General features: G+C 37.2%; 1 pseudogene; it reads right to left on the bottom strand.

The window, feature by feature from the left end:
* The window catches only part of LOC149815425 (glutamine synthetase cytosolic isozyme-like), a 74,177-nt pseudogene that overhangs the window by 32,680 nt on the left and 22,953 nt on the right, over positions 1-18,544 (bottom strand).

The following is an 18,544-nucleotide window of genomic DNA, read 5'->3' as shown; positions in this document are numbered from 1 at the left end:
TCATTAATTTCGGTTTGTATAAAGCCATTTATTATTTTTGAGCCCCCTTTGCAAGAGGGTAATTCATTGTAATAGCTAGTTACTTTTATTTATTTATTTTTAAGACAATAGAGTTTGCAATTTGTGTGGAATACAAAGTTTCTTCTCCCATTCCCTTAGTTTGATGGAGATCTCACCCTAGTGTGAGCCAGTTTTTATTATTTGGCATCTGGCTTTCACAAAACGTTTTTATCAAAAATGTCTCTTTAAAAATCTATTTCATAAAAGAATTAAGTTAAAAATTTTCTCTTTTATTATCACGCGAGTACTTGCAAGGCAAGGTAACTATAACAAAAGAGAACACTAGGGGGGTTATTATGCTATATTTTTTGCAAACTCGAGTGTCTAACTGAAACTAAAATCCAAAGGGAGCGGTATAACAACCGAGAGATACTCCCAAAGGCCAAATAAACATGATGTACATTTAACTTCTGCAGAAGAACTTGGACCTACCACCTATGACAAATTGGTAGTCTGACACCCTAACTCCAAGGACTAGGGACAGACGAGCCATTGTCACTCGAAGCATGATAATACAGTTGTCCCTTGAGTTTTACACCACTTACCTTCTTCAAGGTAAGCACATGTCACGATATTTTTTAGCTCACACTATCATGATTTTCTCTCATACCAAATCTGTAATGACCTGAAAACTTAACCCAATTTTTGAGATTTTTTTTTAATCAGAGCAGAACTGATAAGTTTGCTTTGTGTCAATGTCTCTGGCATGTCACAAGGCAATCAAAGCAACATTATTCATTCAAGTACCAATAAAGTTTAACAGGAGATAAAATGTTAAGTTCATTAAAAAAGCAGAAATGAAAATAACTAAGCTATTTCAAGTTATCCCGAAAACATAAAAAAATTGTGCATCATAGTTCCTACATCATCACGCAACCACTTTGCATAATCTATTCTACACCTGAAATGGTGAAATAATAATAGGATCAAACTACAACCAGTCTGAACAGTAAGATTACTATACCTATGCATATATTTAATGTAACAAGGAAGTGATACTATGTATTATCAATAAGTAAAACTATAACATATCATGACATGACTAACTGAATATTACATTAAATAATCCATTGCATGGTTTAATTATGACATGTAAATAAGCACCACTCTTTACAATCATTTTCTGACACATTATAACACATGTTCTAAGTAAATGAAAACATAAAAGAATTAAGTTAATCTTTTTCTCTTTTATTATCCCGTGGGCACTTGCAGGCCAAGGCAACCGTAATAGAGGAGAACATCTGGGGGTTTATTATACTGTGTATTTTGTTTACCCAAGTGTCTTACTAAAACTGAAATCCATAGGTAACGGTATAATAACCGAGAGATACTCCTAAATGCTAAATAAACAGATTGCACCCTTAACTTCTATAGAGAAACTTGGATCTACCACGTAGGATAAATTGGTAGTCTGACCCGCTAACTCTGAAGAATAGAGACCGATGAGCTATTGCCACTCGAAGCATGATAATACAATTGTTCCTTAAGTTTTGTATCACTTACCCTACCAAAGGTAAGCCAAGTCACGAAATTTTTTAGCTTACACTAGCGTGATTTACTCTGATACCAAATATCTAACGACCGAAAAGCTTAACCCAATTTTTTGAGTTTTCTTTTTTTTTTTAATTATAGCAGAACTGTTAAGTTTGCTTTGGGTAAACATCTGAGGTACGTCACAAGGCAATCAAAGCAACATTATCCATTCAAGTACCAATAAAGTTTAACAGGAGATAAAATGTTAAGTTCATTACAAAAACAGAAATGAAAATTATAGGAGAAGAACTTAGATCTACTACCTTGAACAAATTGGTAGTTTGGCCCCCTAACTCTGAAGACTAGGGACCGACGAGCCATTGTCACTTGAAGCATGATAATATAGTTGTTCCTTGAGTTTTGTACTACTTACCCTCTCTAAGGTAAGTACAAGTTACGATATTTTTTAGCTCACACTATCGTGATTTGCTCTGATATCAAATCTGTAACAACTAGAAAACTTAACCCAATTTTTGATTTTTTTTTTTTTAAATTACTGCGGAGTTGTTAAGTTTGCTTTGGATAAACGTCTTAGGCACGTCACAGGGCAATCAAAGCAACATTATTCATTCAAGTACTAATAAAGTTTAACAAAGAGATATAATATTAAGTTCATTACAAAAGCAAAAATGAAAATAACTAAGTTATTTTAAGTTGTCCCGTGAACATAAAAAAATTGTACATCATAGTCCCTTTATCATCCCACAACCGCTCTACGATATATATTCACATGAAGTGAAATAATAATAGGATTAGACTACAACCAGTCTGAACAGTAAGATTATTATACCTAAGCATATGTTCAATGTAAAAAGTAAGTATGATACTATGGATTATCAATAAGTAAAACTATAATATATCATGATATGACTAACTGAATATTTAATGAAATAATTCATCTCATGGTTCAATTATGACATGTAATTAAACATCACTCTTTACAAGCTTTTTCTGACACATTATAACACAAGTTCTATATAAATGAAAACATAAAAGAATTAAGTTAATTTTTTTCTCTTTTATTATCTTGCGGGTACTTGCAGGTAAAGGCAACCATAATAGAATAGAACACATGAGGGTTTATTATGCTATGTGTTTTGTTAAGCCAAGATCTAACTAAAACTGAAATTCAAAGGAAGTGGTATAATAACTAAGAGATACTCCTAAAGGCCAAATAAACAGGATGCACACTTAACTTTTGCAAAAGAACTTTGATCTACCACCTAGGACAAATTGGTAGTTTGCCCCCCTAAGTTCGAGGACTGGGGATCGACGAGCCATTGTCACTCGAAGCATGATAATATAGTTGTTCCTTGAGTTTTGTACTACTTACCCTCTCCAAGGTAAGCGCAAGTCACAATATTTTTTAGCTTACGCTATTGTGATTTACTGCGATACCAAATCTATAACAACCCAAAAACTTAACCCAATTTTTAAGATTTTTTTTAAATTACAGCAAAACTGTTAAGTTTGCTTTGGGTAAACGTCTAAGGCACGTTACAGGGTAATCAAAGCAACATTATCCATTCAAGTACCAATAAAGTTTAATAGGAGATAAAATGTTATGTTCATTACAAAAGCAAAAATAGAAATAACTAAGTTATTTCAAGTTATCTCGGGAACATCAAAAATTCATGCATCATAGTCCCTACATCATCACACAACCGCTCTACGTCATCTATTTTCACCTGAAATGATGAAATAATAATACGATCAGACTACAGCCGGTCTAAATAGTAGGATTACTATAACTATGCATATATTTAATGTAACAAGGAAGTATGATATTATGGATTATCAATAAGTAAAACTATAACATAACATGACATGACTAACTAAATATTACATGAAATAATTCATCTCATGGTTCAATTATGACATGTAAATAAGCATCACTCTTTACAAGCATTTTCTGACACATTATAACACAAGTTTCATATAAATGAAAACATAAAAGAATTAAGTGGTTTTTTTTTCTCTTTTATTATCTTGTGGGTACTCGCAAGTCAAGGCAACTGTAAAAGAAGCGAACACCAGGGGGTTATTATGCTATATATTTTGTTAACCAGTGTCTAATTAAAACTGAAATTCAAAGAGAGCGGTATAATTACCGAGAGATACTCCCAAACGCCAAATAAACAGGATGTACCCTTAACTTTTGAAGAAGACCTTAGATCTACCATCTAGGACAAATTGGTAGTCTGACCCCTTAACTCTGAAGACTAGGGACCGATGAGCCATTGCCACTTGAAGTATGATAATACAGCCATCCTCGAAGTTTTGTACCACTTACCCTCTCCAAGGTAAGCCCAAGTCTAAGTGGTTTATTTATCTTATTAATTTTATTATCTGATCTCTCAAGAGTTCAACATGTTTTGAACCCAATAGCCCAATGTTGCAAGTACTCACATAGGCAACGAATCATACTACCTTAGTGGCATGATCCTAGAAATTTCTACCTTAGGTAGGTAGGTTGCCAATCTTCTATTTAATTATGCAATTTCACTCAATGTACACTGGTACCTTCAAACCAGGTGAGCACAAGTGCCTCAAATACCTTTAAACCAGTTGGTTAATAATCATGGTTATATGTGTAGGCATACTAAATTTATAAAGCTTTAAGTATATATGTAGTACCCTTCAAATATTTTGGTTTGAAATCTCTGGTCCGGCATCCCATGTGCCTACATTAAATCATTATCACACCTTACATCTAAAGTACAAATAAATCTATAACCCGTGCTTACAAGCATATGATGGTTCACACTAACCGCAAGTTTGATTATGAGGCCATGTTGTAAGAATCACAGGTAGGTTAAAATCAATAATCATTAACATAAATATAGTTGCAAAACTTCATAAAAAAAAAATCATTGCATGTGGCATAATTCCCTTATCACTTAATCAACAATACTACAATAAAATTTTATGAGTAGGACACATAAACTCTATCGTTTGTATTAAAAATTTATATCAACAGGATTTGACCATTGGCATAGTACTTAACGTCTTATGCAGTTTTTAAATTTTATGAGTAAGACATGTAGGGTACAGAATGTATACAGTCTATATTAAAATTTCTTGCAAACAGGTTTGACATTTAGCATAACACTTAACGTCTTATGCAGGCCACATAGATTCCAGTTTGTATTCAAGTTTCATATGAACCAATATAGGCAAATAGCATAGTACTAATGTTTGTACAACTTTTAAGTTTTATACGCAATAACTTTTAGGGTACACAAACTCTACAGTATATATTTAAAATTTTTATATGAATAGGTTATAGAAACTTTTAGAGGCAAACCATGTGTGTCACTATTCTGTCATTAACAAAAATTTCCAGAGGCAAGTACGCAGTTCACGGTTGTCATGAAAGGGAATATTCAGAGGAAAATACATAGTTCCCCATTTATCGTGAAAGAAAAGTTTCAGCAGAAATATGCAGTCACTGATTTCTATTATTGAACTTACACATAAAATAAATATGCAAACACATATTTTTAGTCATGGAACTTGACATAAAAATATACTACTATAAATACACAGTCATCGATTTCTGTCTTTGAATTTTACATAGGAAACTAACTGATGTGAACCGGAGACACTGATTTCTATCATCGTAGTTAATCACATAAAAATTTAACAAATGAAAACACGCAAACCCCTTTCAGAAAAATACGCAGCAGTCAATTTTTGTCATGGAACTTAACACAAAAAAATAAACTATTGTCTTATGCGAATATCTGATTCAATGATTTCTGCCATTAACTTATTATACAAAAAAAGAAGTAACGTATTATATGAACATACAGGTACTGATTTTGCCATTGAATCATCTTACAATAAATACCCCATAACAAAATATACAGGTTGTTAATCCCTTTCTTTTTCTTTTACAGGTATGTATCGAAAATGCATAGTACTACAGCCTGAACATTAAACATAATGTTGTATAGGAATCCTACCTCTACGTTGAATCGAGAATCCAACTTCTTGGCGGCTTCCTCTTTGCTGCAGTAGCTGCGTGAAGACCCCCTCCTCTAGAGCGTAGAGGTAGGAGGGTCATAACTGATAGGGTTTTATGACTTTTGTGAGAGGGAGAGAGAGATATTGTGAGAGGGAGTTAGAGGAGAATGGAAAGGAAGAGGGAGATCGTGGGTGAGAAGAGGGGAAAAGTGAAAAGTTAGTGAAGTTTTTTCCCTCCCACTCCAAATGTGCATGAATGGGGTTTCATGTGCCCCCCCCCCCCTTCATTTTTATTAAGTGTCCACGTTATTAGGGTTCAACAATGAACCCATCCACATGTGACACACTATTATTTTCATCATTTTTTTTCTTCTTTTTTTCAAATTCTGCCATGCCCCCCAAGCACGTGATAAAATATTGTGATTTGCTATTATTATGATATATATATATATATATATATATATATATATATATATATATATATATATATATATATATATATATATTGAATCTACTTCACGAGGACCCAAGATTCATTATGTTTTTGGATCCATATTAAGACTATCCGAGTCCATCCAAAGATCCAAATAAAATGTTATGGATTCCATATTAAGATTCTAATACAAGATTCAATTAAGATTTGTGGATCCACATAAAATGCTATGGGTTCATTATTAAAGATCTAATTGGACCATTGTGATTCCTATATAAAGTTCAATTAAGACATCCTGGATTCGATAGTACAAATATCCGGGATCCAATATTAGATATCTCAATAAGATATCTAGCATCCGATATCAAAGATCCAAATAAAATATCTGGGATCCAATATAATTCAAATGGCTATACATCTCTGTCGGGCACTGATCCTCCGAGTAGCCTGAAACATGAAGTCTTAACTCTGAGTCTATACATCTCTTTAGAAAGAACAGTAAAACAGTGACAGCTGCAACAAGAACAATATGGTTGTGTCTTGGTAGTGTACCATAATGTAAGGATTGAAGTACTTCAGTGACTTAAGTAGTAGACTTAATATTTGGTCTCATTATTAAAGGATGAGTTAGCCAAAAATGGCAACACACCAAGGGGGGGGGGGGGTCCACTTGTCTGGCAGTTAGTGCATGTCACCTTGTGTTGTGACCAACATTGCCAGATTAGGAAGCGAAAGCGAGAAGCAATGCATTTTAAAATGTATAGAAAGCGGGAAGCGAGGAATAAAAAAATCAATATAAGAATTGAATGAGAATCAAAATGAAATACACATAAAAACTAAAATAAGTGACTATTCTTAGATTTCTTGATTTTTAGTGTAAACTAAATTTTTAACATAATCTAAAGATGATGATTGATAATTTAGAGAAAGCACCTGAAAGTGAGTGAGAGAAAACACAAAAAAACATGAAAAGTAGAGTGCTAAAACATATAAGAAGAATAAATGAAGTGTGTGAAAAGCATGGAAGTATGAGGATTCTCATCAAGTTTTTGAAAGTAAGGAGTATTACACTTCCAAAGCGAGTTTTCGAGAAGTGAGCTTTTCACCTATCTAAGAAGCTTTTGGTTGTGACATTGCAAGTTTGAATCCCAATGATATATAGTTGTATAACTGGTTGGGTCGGCCTAACCCTAGATTTCTAAATAAAAAAAATGGCAACACATACACACCTTTGCCTTGTTTCTCAGTCTCTCGTCCCACACGGATTGAGCAACCACGGTTGGCAACCCCCTTGACAAATGAAGAAACCACATGAATTTAAGCAACCAAGAAATGTATGTAAGGTGGGATGAAAGAACTCAATCGATCTTACCCAAGAAAATGTGTCGATGCTAGCAGTTTCATGCTTTCCTGTTAATCGCCGCACGTTGCCCTTACCATACGTGCTAATGTGCTCCTTATGGCGAAGTGAGAGGTTGAGGATTGCCTTCTTGATGACTTCAAATCCTCCTTCATCTCTCATGCTCTTTGTGCTGCATGGCCAGAAGTTGAATAAGTTGTGGCTTAGTGAGACTTCATATATAGCTCCCAAAATCACTTCTAAAACCAACATTCTATATCTCATGACTATCAATTCATTGAGCTAATTAGAATCCAAACTCTTGGTTTCCAAAGGTTATAATTAAAGGTATGTTTGACATCAAGTGATCATGTTCAAAAATTCTACAATTGTGATAGTTTATGAAGTTAGGATATGTTCCACATGATGTAGAAACATGGCTTAGAATATTATGTAAGATAGGCTCCCATGTGACAAAGGATAGCTGAAAATTCAGGACTCAAAAAATGAATTTTTGATTCTTTTGAATATGAAGAAAAATGTTTTCTTAAAAAAAAAATCTTCAAAAAAGAATATGATGAAAAATGCCCTTGAAAATTTTGGAAGATTGCACACTTAGGGACTCACATGTAGTTTGTATGGCATCCTGCTCCATTCCAGTCACCCTGCCCAACGACAGTCCGGTGGTACAAGTTAATAACAAGAGAAATTTAATAAATTAAGAGCTTTCAAATAATTATGAAATTGGCCAAGTTCATGAACTCCAATAAAATAGGAATTTTAGAGTTTATGAACTTCTGATTTTATGTGATACAAAACACAAATGAGAAGATGAATGACATACCTCAATTGGTTTTGGATCAAGGGTCAGAACCACTCCAGCCATTTCTGTAATTCTCTGTAATAAGTCAATTGTTTGTGTATAGTTAAAGACAAGTTTGATATCACACCAGTGGAGCATTTGAAAATCTTGCCAACAGATGTAACGGTTAAAAAATGTAAAATTGCTCCCTGCCTAAAAGTTAAGGGAAGATATATTCTCAAATTTAACGTTTCTTTAACTTTTTCTATTCTTTTTTTTACAAAATTTAAATCATGTTTGGGCACGTATAACGTGGAATTCCCAGTATCATGAATCCCAACCTTTGTACTGGTAGAATTCATGAACTTGATGGAATTCTTCAATGCTGCCAAACAAAACCATACTCAGTAAATTTTGCTAACAGGCACATTTCTGGAAAATGATTAAACATGAAAAACATTTGCGAGATTACCTCAAGTATGTACCTAGAACACCAAACGTGATCTCCTGCATCAATCCCCACGCTTGGGCCCACTTGGTATTCCCACTGTCAGAATAAAAATAGTACCTTTGTAAGAGTTTTTTTTCATGGACAGAGAAACCACCCTGGAGATCAGAGACTTAGTCGCGGTGCGGTGGCTCAGCCTGCCGTACTTATATTTACTGTCGCATTCCCAACAGTGTAAACCTGTGGCACACCCCTTGCTCTTAAGGAGTTTCCCCTCCGAGCAAGGGCTTAGACCTTGCCCTCGTCAGTACTCATGAAAATGTGATCCTGACCACCTGCTCTAGTGGCCAAACCCCGGACTCACCTTCGTAAGAGTTAATCCCACTATAAATTAATAATACTTTGCACTCCCAGGTCCAACCCCATTGTATTGTATGTGTAGGGAAGCCTCAGTTGAAATTACCACATTATTAGTTCAGACATTGAACATGTCTTAGTCAGGCCCAAACCCAGACCCAGAGAGTCATGTAACTACATCTAAAAAGGACCTTGTAGATAGGGATATAAAAGGTTCAAACTAAGGTTGGACTTGGATCATGATTTAGCCCAACAGCATTTGAAGTTGGGTTCAGAGTCAGATGGAGAAGACCCACAGAACCAAGCAAATGGATTCGGGTTTGAACAGATACCCGACCCTCTAAGCAGTTGATATACCTTCTTGTAGTTGTAGCCTCATTGAACCTTATACCCATATTGATTTTTATTTTTGTTTTTAAATAAGAATGGATCTTTCCCATGAAGTCACTTTTTATGCAGCGGCCCTCCATGCTTAGCATGCAGCTCCACTTCTGATGACCATCCATCTCAACATTTTTCGAGATGGACACCACACACATCTAGAGAAATGCCAAGATGGGTGGCTGTCAAGCAGATCGCTGCATATAATGCGAACACTAATTACATTTGCTTCTTTTGGAGATCATCACCATCTGTGTTTGCTGACATGCATTCATGCATGCATAAAGAGAAGAGAAGCTAACCTGACCAGGCATTAATTCCCCATTGGTGACACTGATGTTGATGCCTGCATATAAGCACTCCTTGTAATGTGCATCCGAGATGTCACGCCCAAACGCCTTGTCTGCACCCGTCCCACAATAGTAGGGTCCCTGAAGCCCAGGGTACCCTCCCTGGGGCCACCCCAGGGGACATTTGGTTGAAGCAAAGTGTACTCTTGCTCTATACCATACCTATATATAGCATAAACACAGCAAATAAGAAAAACAGAGCATCATACTAGTGCTCTTTTTCTTTTTCTTTTTAATATTTACAGGGCGTCCTCAGGAATAGAGACCTAGCCGAACTGGCTCTGCCTGCAGTACTTATGGTCACTATCCTGGCAGCATAAAACTCCGTGGGTTACCCTTTGCCCCCAGTACACTAGTGCTCTTTATTAAGCTATAACAGCATGTCTGTGCAACACATCTTTAATAATTTTATATGGCCACAATTGGGTACTAGCAAGCAACATGTATACATAGAAAAATGCATGGGCATACACAAAATTGTGTGCGTCTATACTTGCACACAAGTACAATTACATACATGAGAGAGCTTAGGGACTCACCATGGGACCTCACCTATGACCTTCTTCTCGCCAAAGATCTGAGCAGCCCTGTGGCGTTTGTTTGTTGGAATAGGTTCTCCGCTTGGTGTGTAGGAATCACAAATCACCTACAATGAGAAAACATGGATTGGGTCTGGTTCAGAACCAATGCTAATTCCGAGGAAAGAATCTCCCATGTTTGTGTTGCATTGTGGGGCCTGCGGAAATGGCACAGGTGCCTAGGCATTTCCACGGAAAAACCCTTTTCCTTAACATGCAAACGGGCCCTTAGGTTTTTTAGAATTTTCTTTGATAAGGGTGAAGGTCATTGGAATCCCTCATTGTTAAACAAAATCAGCACCCTATTGCATCCCTTCTCATCCTGTCTTCTGCACTTTCCATATTGTGACACTTTTGTAGTCCTCACCGACTTTGTAGTTGCAGTCTTAAGTGAGTTCATCTCTCTCTCTCTCTCTCTCTCTCTCTCTCTCTCTCTCTGAAATGTATTATCAACACAGCAGGTATATGATCAGTGCTAGCAAGTATACTTTTTCAGATATATTTTGAAATCTTCTATATGCATTTCCTTTATGAAAGATTAGTGAATTACATGCAAATTTGAAATCACTAATATGCTCCTCTTTTACAGCAAATTCAAAGCACACTCAGAAAACATTGCTTGGGACAGGACCTTGGTAATACAGACTTGTAATGCATACAAAGAAGTTCATTACCTGTAGCACATCTGGCAATCGTTTACCTTCTATGGAGTTGAAAAGGATATAAAATGTGAAAAATATATCATTTTAGAATTTTTCTCTTTCTCAAACACCCTTGGTCATGCCAATTATTGCTGTAGTAATGAATCAAGTATTCTCATTTTACCTTATGTGTGGACCAAAAACAGGACCCCTTCCATTTTAGTTTTTTCTCTCTCTCTCTCAAACGCCACTTACACACACACACACGCATATATATATATATATATATATATATATATATATATATATATATATATATATATATATATATATATATATATATATATATATAGGAAAATGGGTCCGTGATAAACCCATTTGGTGCTAAACCGCATGCTAAATGGGTTTTTCGGGGTTATCCGGTGCCTTTTATGTGGTTCCGACTACGTAAATGTGTTGGGCATGGTGGATTTACTAAGAATCCACACCTGGATCATGTGTTTTTGATGAAAAAAATGATGTTTGGAGACTCCAAAATTTACAAAGATTTTGGACCGTTGATTTTTTGAACTTTATAAAAACCCGCTCATGTATTGGAATCAAACGCTTCAAGGGCTGATCCCTATAAAATCAAGTACATAGATCACATGTGTACAGTCAGAATTTAAAAATAAAATGAAAAAAGCCTAAAAAACCTATTTAGTGCATGGTTTAGCACTAAATGAGTTTAGCAGGGACTCATTACTCCATGTATATATATATATATATATATATATATGTGTGTGTGTGTGTCCGGACCCTCCTATATAAATTTTCTGGTTTAACCCCTGTTCTGAGACATATTTGCTTAAACAAACACCAGTCTTTCAAGCTAGGACCGTAAACAGGCTGGGTATCTGACCCATCAGGGTACCCAACCCTGCTGAAATAACTAGTTACCAGATTCAGGTTTGGTTTCAGATTTTGTCGGGGCAAGAAACGAAATTCCAAGCCCCTATCTATATAATTGCGGATTATATTAAACTAAAAATACATATAAAATACTCGAGTCAATCTGGGTGGGTTTGGATATCCGAAAAAATCATAACCCAAACACGACCTGCATATTACTCAGATCGGGTCGGTGTCAGGGTTCTTTATTCTCATATCCCAGTATTCACATTAGGGTCATGTTGGTTTCCCATATAAACCCGACCAGTTGACAACTCTATATTCAAGCTATGCCACCTCAAGCAAACACTCACAACAAAGGAAATGCTCCTTGTTATCCAACCACACCACAAGTAGCAAACCATTCTTTTGGGACTAAGCCACTGGTTTATGCCTTTGAGGATTCACAAACTTATGATCACCAAAAACCACAAAGCAGTGGTGCTCAAATGAGAAGAAAGAACAACAATATCTACTCACCAGTATGTTATTGCCTCCTCTAAAAGGGACCTTGAAAATAGCCTGAGGGCTGTGAAAGAAAAAATAAAAAGACTGGTAATTCTTTTACCTTTAAGAATAGCCCATGATGATTGAAAAGCCCTTGAACTTGACCCAACAATTAATTAAATGCCTATACAAAAAACCCTCTAGCTTAACTAGCTTAGCTCAGGTGGCTTGGAGGCCCCATCCAATGACAGGGCCGAGTACCCTAGATTGAAAACCCGGTTTTACCAAACCAGATTTTACTTTAAACCTGGTTTGGTGACACCCAAACAGCCACCAACCCCGTTTTTTTTTCAGTAAAACCTAGTTTGACACCCAAACCCAGGTTTTCACCTTGACTTTGGGTGTCATCCAAATAGTTCCCAAGTATTTGGCCCCAAGCACTGAATCTGCTCTTGGTGGTGGCTGACCCATGTTCAGTGGTTATGCCCAGCTTGGCTTGACTGTGCTGGACAAGGTCTAAGTCAGCTAGCTCGTAATGCGTATCTTCATTCTAGAACTTCAAACATGATCAACATGAGTATGGATTGGAGAATGGTACCAACGGGGCTCTGCTTGTCTGGCAGTGAACGGGGGGGGGGGAGGGGGAATGAGGCCCCGCCCTGCCTCACCTTGTTTGGACTGAAGATGAATGACATGAAATGGGGATGGAGGTTAAAATCAAAACCTGTGTAGGGATGGAGAAGGGGATGGCAGTGAACCGAGGAAAAACGGGGCCCCGCCCCACCTCACCCCGTTTGGACCAGGGATGGAGGACATGAAATGGGGATGAAGGCGAGGATGAAGGTTAAAATCAAAACCTGTGTAGGGATGGAGGGTAGGATTTTGAGACGGGGCGAAAGTGGAGACCTTATCCCCCGCCCTGATCCACTGCCATCCCTACTGGTAGGAGCAGCTAGTGCACGTCACCTTGTGTTGGGAAGTTGCAGTTTCAAAACCCAATGGTATAGTTGTATAACTGAGGGGGTCTGCCTAACCCCAGCTTGCCTTTCAAAAAAAAGAAATGGATTGGAGAATGGTCGAGTGCTCCTGACATGCACCTACTAAATGGGGGCGTGAAAAGGGTTGGTAGGCCTCATTGATCAACCTGTCCAAGAAGGCCAGAACTTGCACAAACATGGTCATGTTTGCATTGCCAGACCATTAATTAGCCTAACATGCAAGCTATAACAATACCCAACCTTACTTGCAAATGAGGGATGTAGCTCACTTGGTTGGCCTAGGACTTAACCTCGTCCTTGGCCTTTCCAAGTTGGTTCAAGTAAGCAGATATAAGAAGTCTGAGATGTGGAGCTTACTAAAGAATGACTTCACTATCTTCTCCGGGTGCTTGACCGGTACTGGATCCATCATAGTTCCATTTGGGGAGCTCAGAGGGGTGCTCAACAGGACGAGATATTGTCTGAGAAAGTGCACAAATGAAACAAATTCAATAGTTAGAGCATGTTTGTAAAGGTGAGGGTTCTTGAATTTCAACTTGAAAGAGCACCCTTGGTTGATTCAGAGGCCCCTTCTGGGTCTACTAGTTTGAATGTAAGGATGAAATATGGGTCAGATACAGAATTAGATCATAGTTTATCCAAACTTTAAGCAGCTGATCCAAATACCCATCCAAAACCATCTTAGATCCAACAAAAACTAAATTGAAGCTGATCTGATTTGTAAATGTTGGTACCTGGTCCGGTAAAAATGCTCCGAAACAAGGGTTTTACTTTTAAAAAACGCAAACAGACCGAATTTTATACCACAGTTCTTGGGGAAACATTGATTAAAATCTGGATCCAGAACCAAACAAAAATCAGTCACATTAGTTTGAACTGATCTAAATGTTCATTTGGATATAATGTTCAGGTTTAGTCCAACTGAACCAATCCATTTGCAACCCAATATCCAAGGAGAGATTTGAATGGCCTTCATGTCTATCTCCTATGCCATATTTTGGTTGATGTTCCACCATTTTGTATCTTTAAACACTATTTTTTTAATTAATTTTTTTTAACCTCTCAGAAGAGAAAAAGAAAAAAGGTTGTAAAAAAGATAGAGCTGATAAGAATGTTACCCTTGCTTTGCTACGAAGGTCAGTACCGGACCCTCCAATCCTGATTCACAATCGAACAAGGAATCATGATTTTATTAACAAAAAATTAGGAGAAACATGGACCGTGACGTTTTTCATGAAATGACGAGACTGTAATCCTGTTTGTTTACACTAAACATGGAAGCAGGTGGGTCCCGTTCTAACGGTTCCCAAGTGAGATGTGCGGTAGGGACTCAACATAACCAATCTGCTGATCCGAGTCATTGTGTTGCGGGAATAAAAAAATAAATGATGCCGAGCAGATCCACTGATCGAGCCCAAGTACTTTATAAAGTATTCAGACCACACAAATCACAAAAAATCGTGGCACCTGCAGCGGTTTTCTGTGTTTTGTGTTTTATAAAAAAAAAAAAAACCACTGCACACAAGCGCAATTTTCTCGAAGCAGGTTATATGTTCCCCCCCGAACAGGGCATCTCATGCTCGGGGGTCCCAAAAAACACTACGTATTTAAGCCTATGTATCTCGTATCCCCATGTTTGTCAGCATTAACTAGCATTGGAGTTTGATACGAATGCAAAGACTTAAGTACCCTCTTCTCCATTGGTGCTAAAAAAAATAACGATTTTAGAAAATAAGTGATTGTAAAGACTTAAGTGCCCCAAAGATGATTATTTAAGACCCAGTCTCTGCACTGCAGGATTATCCGAGAAAGAAATCTCTCCTGGATGAGGTCATGAACATCAACTCTCTCACTCTCACTCTCAATTCTCTTTCTGCTTCTGTGCACATCCAGCAGAAGATCCTGCATTGCTTCATCAAGCACCGACTGACCTGCACATTGACTGTTGTAGAGCCTGATTCAGAGTTTTTACCCTTACAGGAGGAGGGTTTGGGGGCTCCTCCCAGCGTGGGCTGTAAGACCTGCAATTTTTCAGTATCTTTCTGAAAAAAATTCACGAGGCATTTTCGAGTAAAAATAGCATCTGAACCTGAAATACGAATCAGATCGATTTGTACGAACCAATTATATTTAGGATATTCGTCGATTCACGAATATATGCTCAAATACTCTAGAAGCCATAACTTCCTACCTAAACGAAATCAAAGGATTTTCTCGAGCCAACTTTCTTAGTTACGTCAATACGAAGAGAATGGCGTACTCAGAATTTTTCAAAAAAAAATCACCGAAAACCCGAAATTTTTGCGGGACCCACAGAAATGTTGGTGGGACCCACAGAAATATTCCTTAGAAAATATCTTGTGGGACCCACAAAATATCCTATGGAAATATCTAGTGGGCCCCACCTCAAGAGGAACCTCTTGGAATTAAAATAAAGCCAAGGGGCAAAAAGGGAATGGAAAATCCCTAAAGGAGGTGGGCTTGGGCTATAAATAGCCCTCCCCACTCTCTCTCTCTTCTCATAATTTTGACCCCCTCTCTCTCTCTCTTGCCTTCTCTCTCTCCTAAAGCTCCCCTAGTGAGCCCAAGTGAGTCTGAGCCCACCTGACTTGGCCTGAACCCACCTGACCTGGTCTGAGCCTGCCTAACTTTGTCCTATCTCACTTGACCTGGGTATGAACCCACTTGACCTGGTCCAAACCTAGTTGACTTGACTTGAACCTAGTTGGGTTTAAAGTCAAGGTCAAAGTCCTTTTTGGTCCAGATTCCAGTTTGGATTTCTGAACCCAAACTTAGCCTACTTGAGCTGAGTTCGAACCTGCTGAACCCAGTTGACTTGGACCGAACCCTGTTTGGTTCAAACCACTTAGGTTGAGTAGCTTGACCTGCTCTACCTCTTTCTCAACTAAGTCAGCTTTATCTGACTTAGTCTGACCTTTTGAAGGAAGGCTCGAAGCCAAAGAAGCAACCCAGAGCCGTTTCTTCCACGATTTGAAGTAAGTTCGCTTCGTTGATTCATCTCTCTCAAGTATTTGATTGTTTGTATATAGCATATATTTTCTGAAGTAATATCTTGCTTTAGTTCTTGATTGAGCCCTTTTTGGACACTTCAGTGTTCACCCGCTCGTCTCGTAACTATCGTCGGATATATCTATGTTCAAACACGCAACGCAGTATATCGTTTTTAAAATGGTATCTTGCCCTAGTTCTTGGTTGAGCCCTTCAGAATACTTTGGTGTTCACCCGCTCACCTCGCAACTATCGTTGGATGCGGATCTAGGTGTATATCTGTTGATTCTGCTGACGCGTCCTATATCGCACAGGCTATGTAATTTACCTTTGCCGTCGCGTCTGTTATCGTCGCGAAAATTTTCCCCCGTCTTCCCTTCCTTGCGGAAGAGAGAAAGAGGAAACGCTTTCGCACTTCAAACTTGATCGGATTTTGGAAATTGTTTTGAAATACTCACCTCCGTTTTGAAAATTGCGGGAAAATCCATGGGATGGGGCTCGACCTGTCGGTACGAGGTTCGACCGTTCCTGCCGCCTTTAACAGGGGTAATCGAACCAAGGACCAAAATTGTGCTTGACTTAGCGAAATTATTGAAGTTATGTTCTATCCTAAATGCACAGAGAATTCAGGCATGTGCTATGAGGTTTTGGGAAAATGCAACTTGGGAAAGCATGATGTATGCTTGGAAAATATTTGGAGTTGAAAAGAATTTATCAGGAAAAAGCTGAAAGTCAATTTCTCAGGAAAACTCATGTGAAAAAGGGTTTTTTGAAATCACGGGAAAGTTCATGAAGTTGTGGGAAAATCATGAATGGTTGAAAATCCTGGGAAAATGGAAGTGATTCTTGAGAAAAAGGTGAACCTTTGAAAAGGGAAACACTTCTCGCGAAAACTCAGACTTCGAGAATTTTCTTAGGAAAAGGATGGAAAATTTATAGGAAAACTCATTGGAGAAGGAAATTCAAAACTTGGGAATCGAAATCCTGGGAATTTTACCTTTGAAATACTTGGAAATCGATTTTGGATCTTGGAGAAAGATTGGAAAACTCTTTTGAATCTCTTAAGAAAATAACATTTTCCAAGGAAAATTGTGAAAAACTTGACTTGGGGAAAGCCGATTTTGGAAAATTCTTAGAGTTTCTTGAGAAATCGATTTCTTAAGAATGCCACTTTCTTAAGAAAATCATGAGAAAACCAATGGTTTCATGATGCCAATGATATGAGTGAATGAATGCACTTTGAAAGATTTTCTAAGAAAATTTGTTGGAAAAATGTGTATTAAGTCAAAGTAAATCCTTCACATATTCTGACTATGGCCATGAATATGTTCAGAGTTTATTTGATTTAATGCACATGATTTTGAAAACCTTGGAAATATGATGTGCATTTTAAGATAGCCTAAGAGTGTAGGCTCAATGCGACTAGTAGAAAGATGATGGATCTGGGTCTCGTCCATACTCCGACTAGGGCCGTAAATATGGATTCCACCGAGTTCATCAACTCCCTAAGAGTTGGTGCACTGCCATTCATGAACATCCATAGTGCTTTTGGAATAAAATGCATGAATCATATAAGCAGGATATTGCATAAATTTAAACTATATGATATGCATCCTAGTCTAAGCAGAAAATTAAATATCTTATTTCAAAATTTACATTATTACATCACTAAATAAATGAAATAAAAGGAAATTGCAGACTTCAGCTCCTTCTTTTGAATATCCCTGCCAAACTTGAAATAAGGTTAGCTCAAATATGTGGGTTTTTCCAAGATTTTCCAATAATATTATGAAATTATTGGATTTAATTGGATATAAACCCTGATCTCATGCTTCCTTGATATTTGAAATGATGTAAATGCATGAAATTCGGTGGAAAATAGTTTGAAATTCGAAATGGTGGTCAAAATAACCAAAATACCCCTAATTATAAAGTTATACATTTAAAATCAGGGTTTTTGAAGGAAATTTTGATAAAAATTGAGATTTTGAAATTCAAATTGAATCAAATGATGATGAAATGCAGTATGACATACTGCTAAACACATTAGGACTGTAAAATCAGAATTTGACATTTTGCAATTTATCCAAAATAACGAATTTTGCTTGTTTTTCACTTGGATCCGGGTCCTGCGGGACCCTGTTTTGGTATTATGGCTAATTCGAACCTCAAATGGATTCCAAATTGCACCAAATTCGGTATGAAGCATCTACTTACTTTGATAAACAGCCTAGAATGCTAAAAATCATGAAATGATATGATTTAA

The sequence above is a fragment of the Nuphar pumila genome, chromosome 15 (genome assembly GCF_984573655.1).
Source record: "Nuphar pumila chromosome 15, dmNupPumi1.hap1.1, whole genome shotgun sequence".
NCBI classification, from domain to species: domain Eukaryota; kingdom Viridiplantae; phylum Streptophyta; class Magnoliopsida; order Nymphaeales; family Nymphaeaceae; genus Nuphar; species Nuphar pumila.
This window is presented reverse-complemented; position numbering and strand designations above follow the sequence as displayed.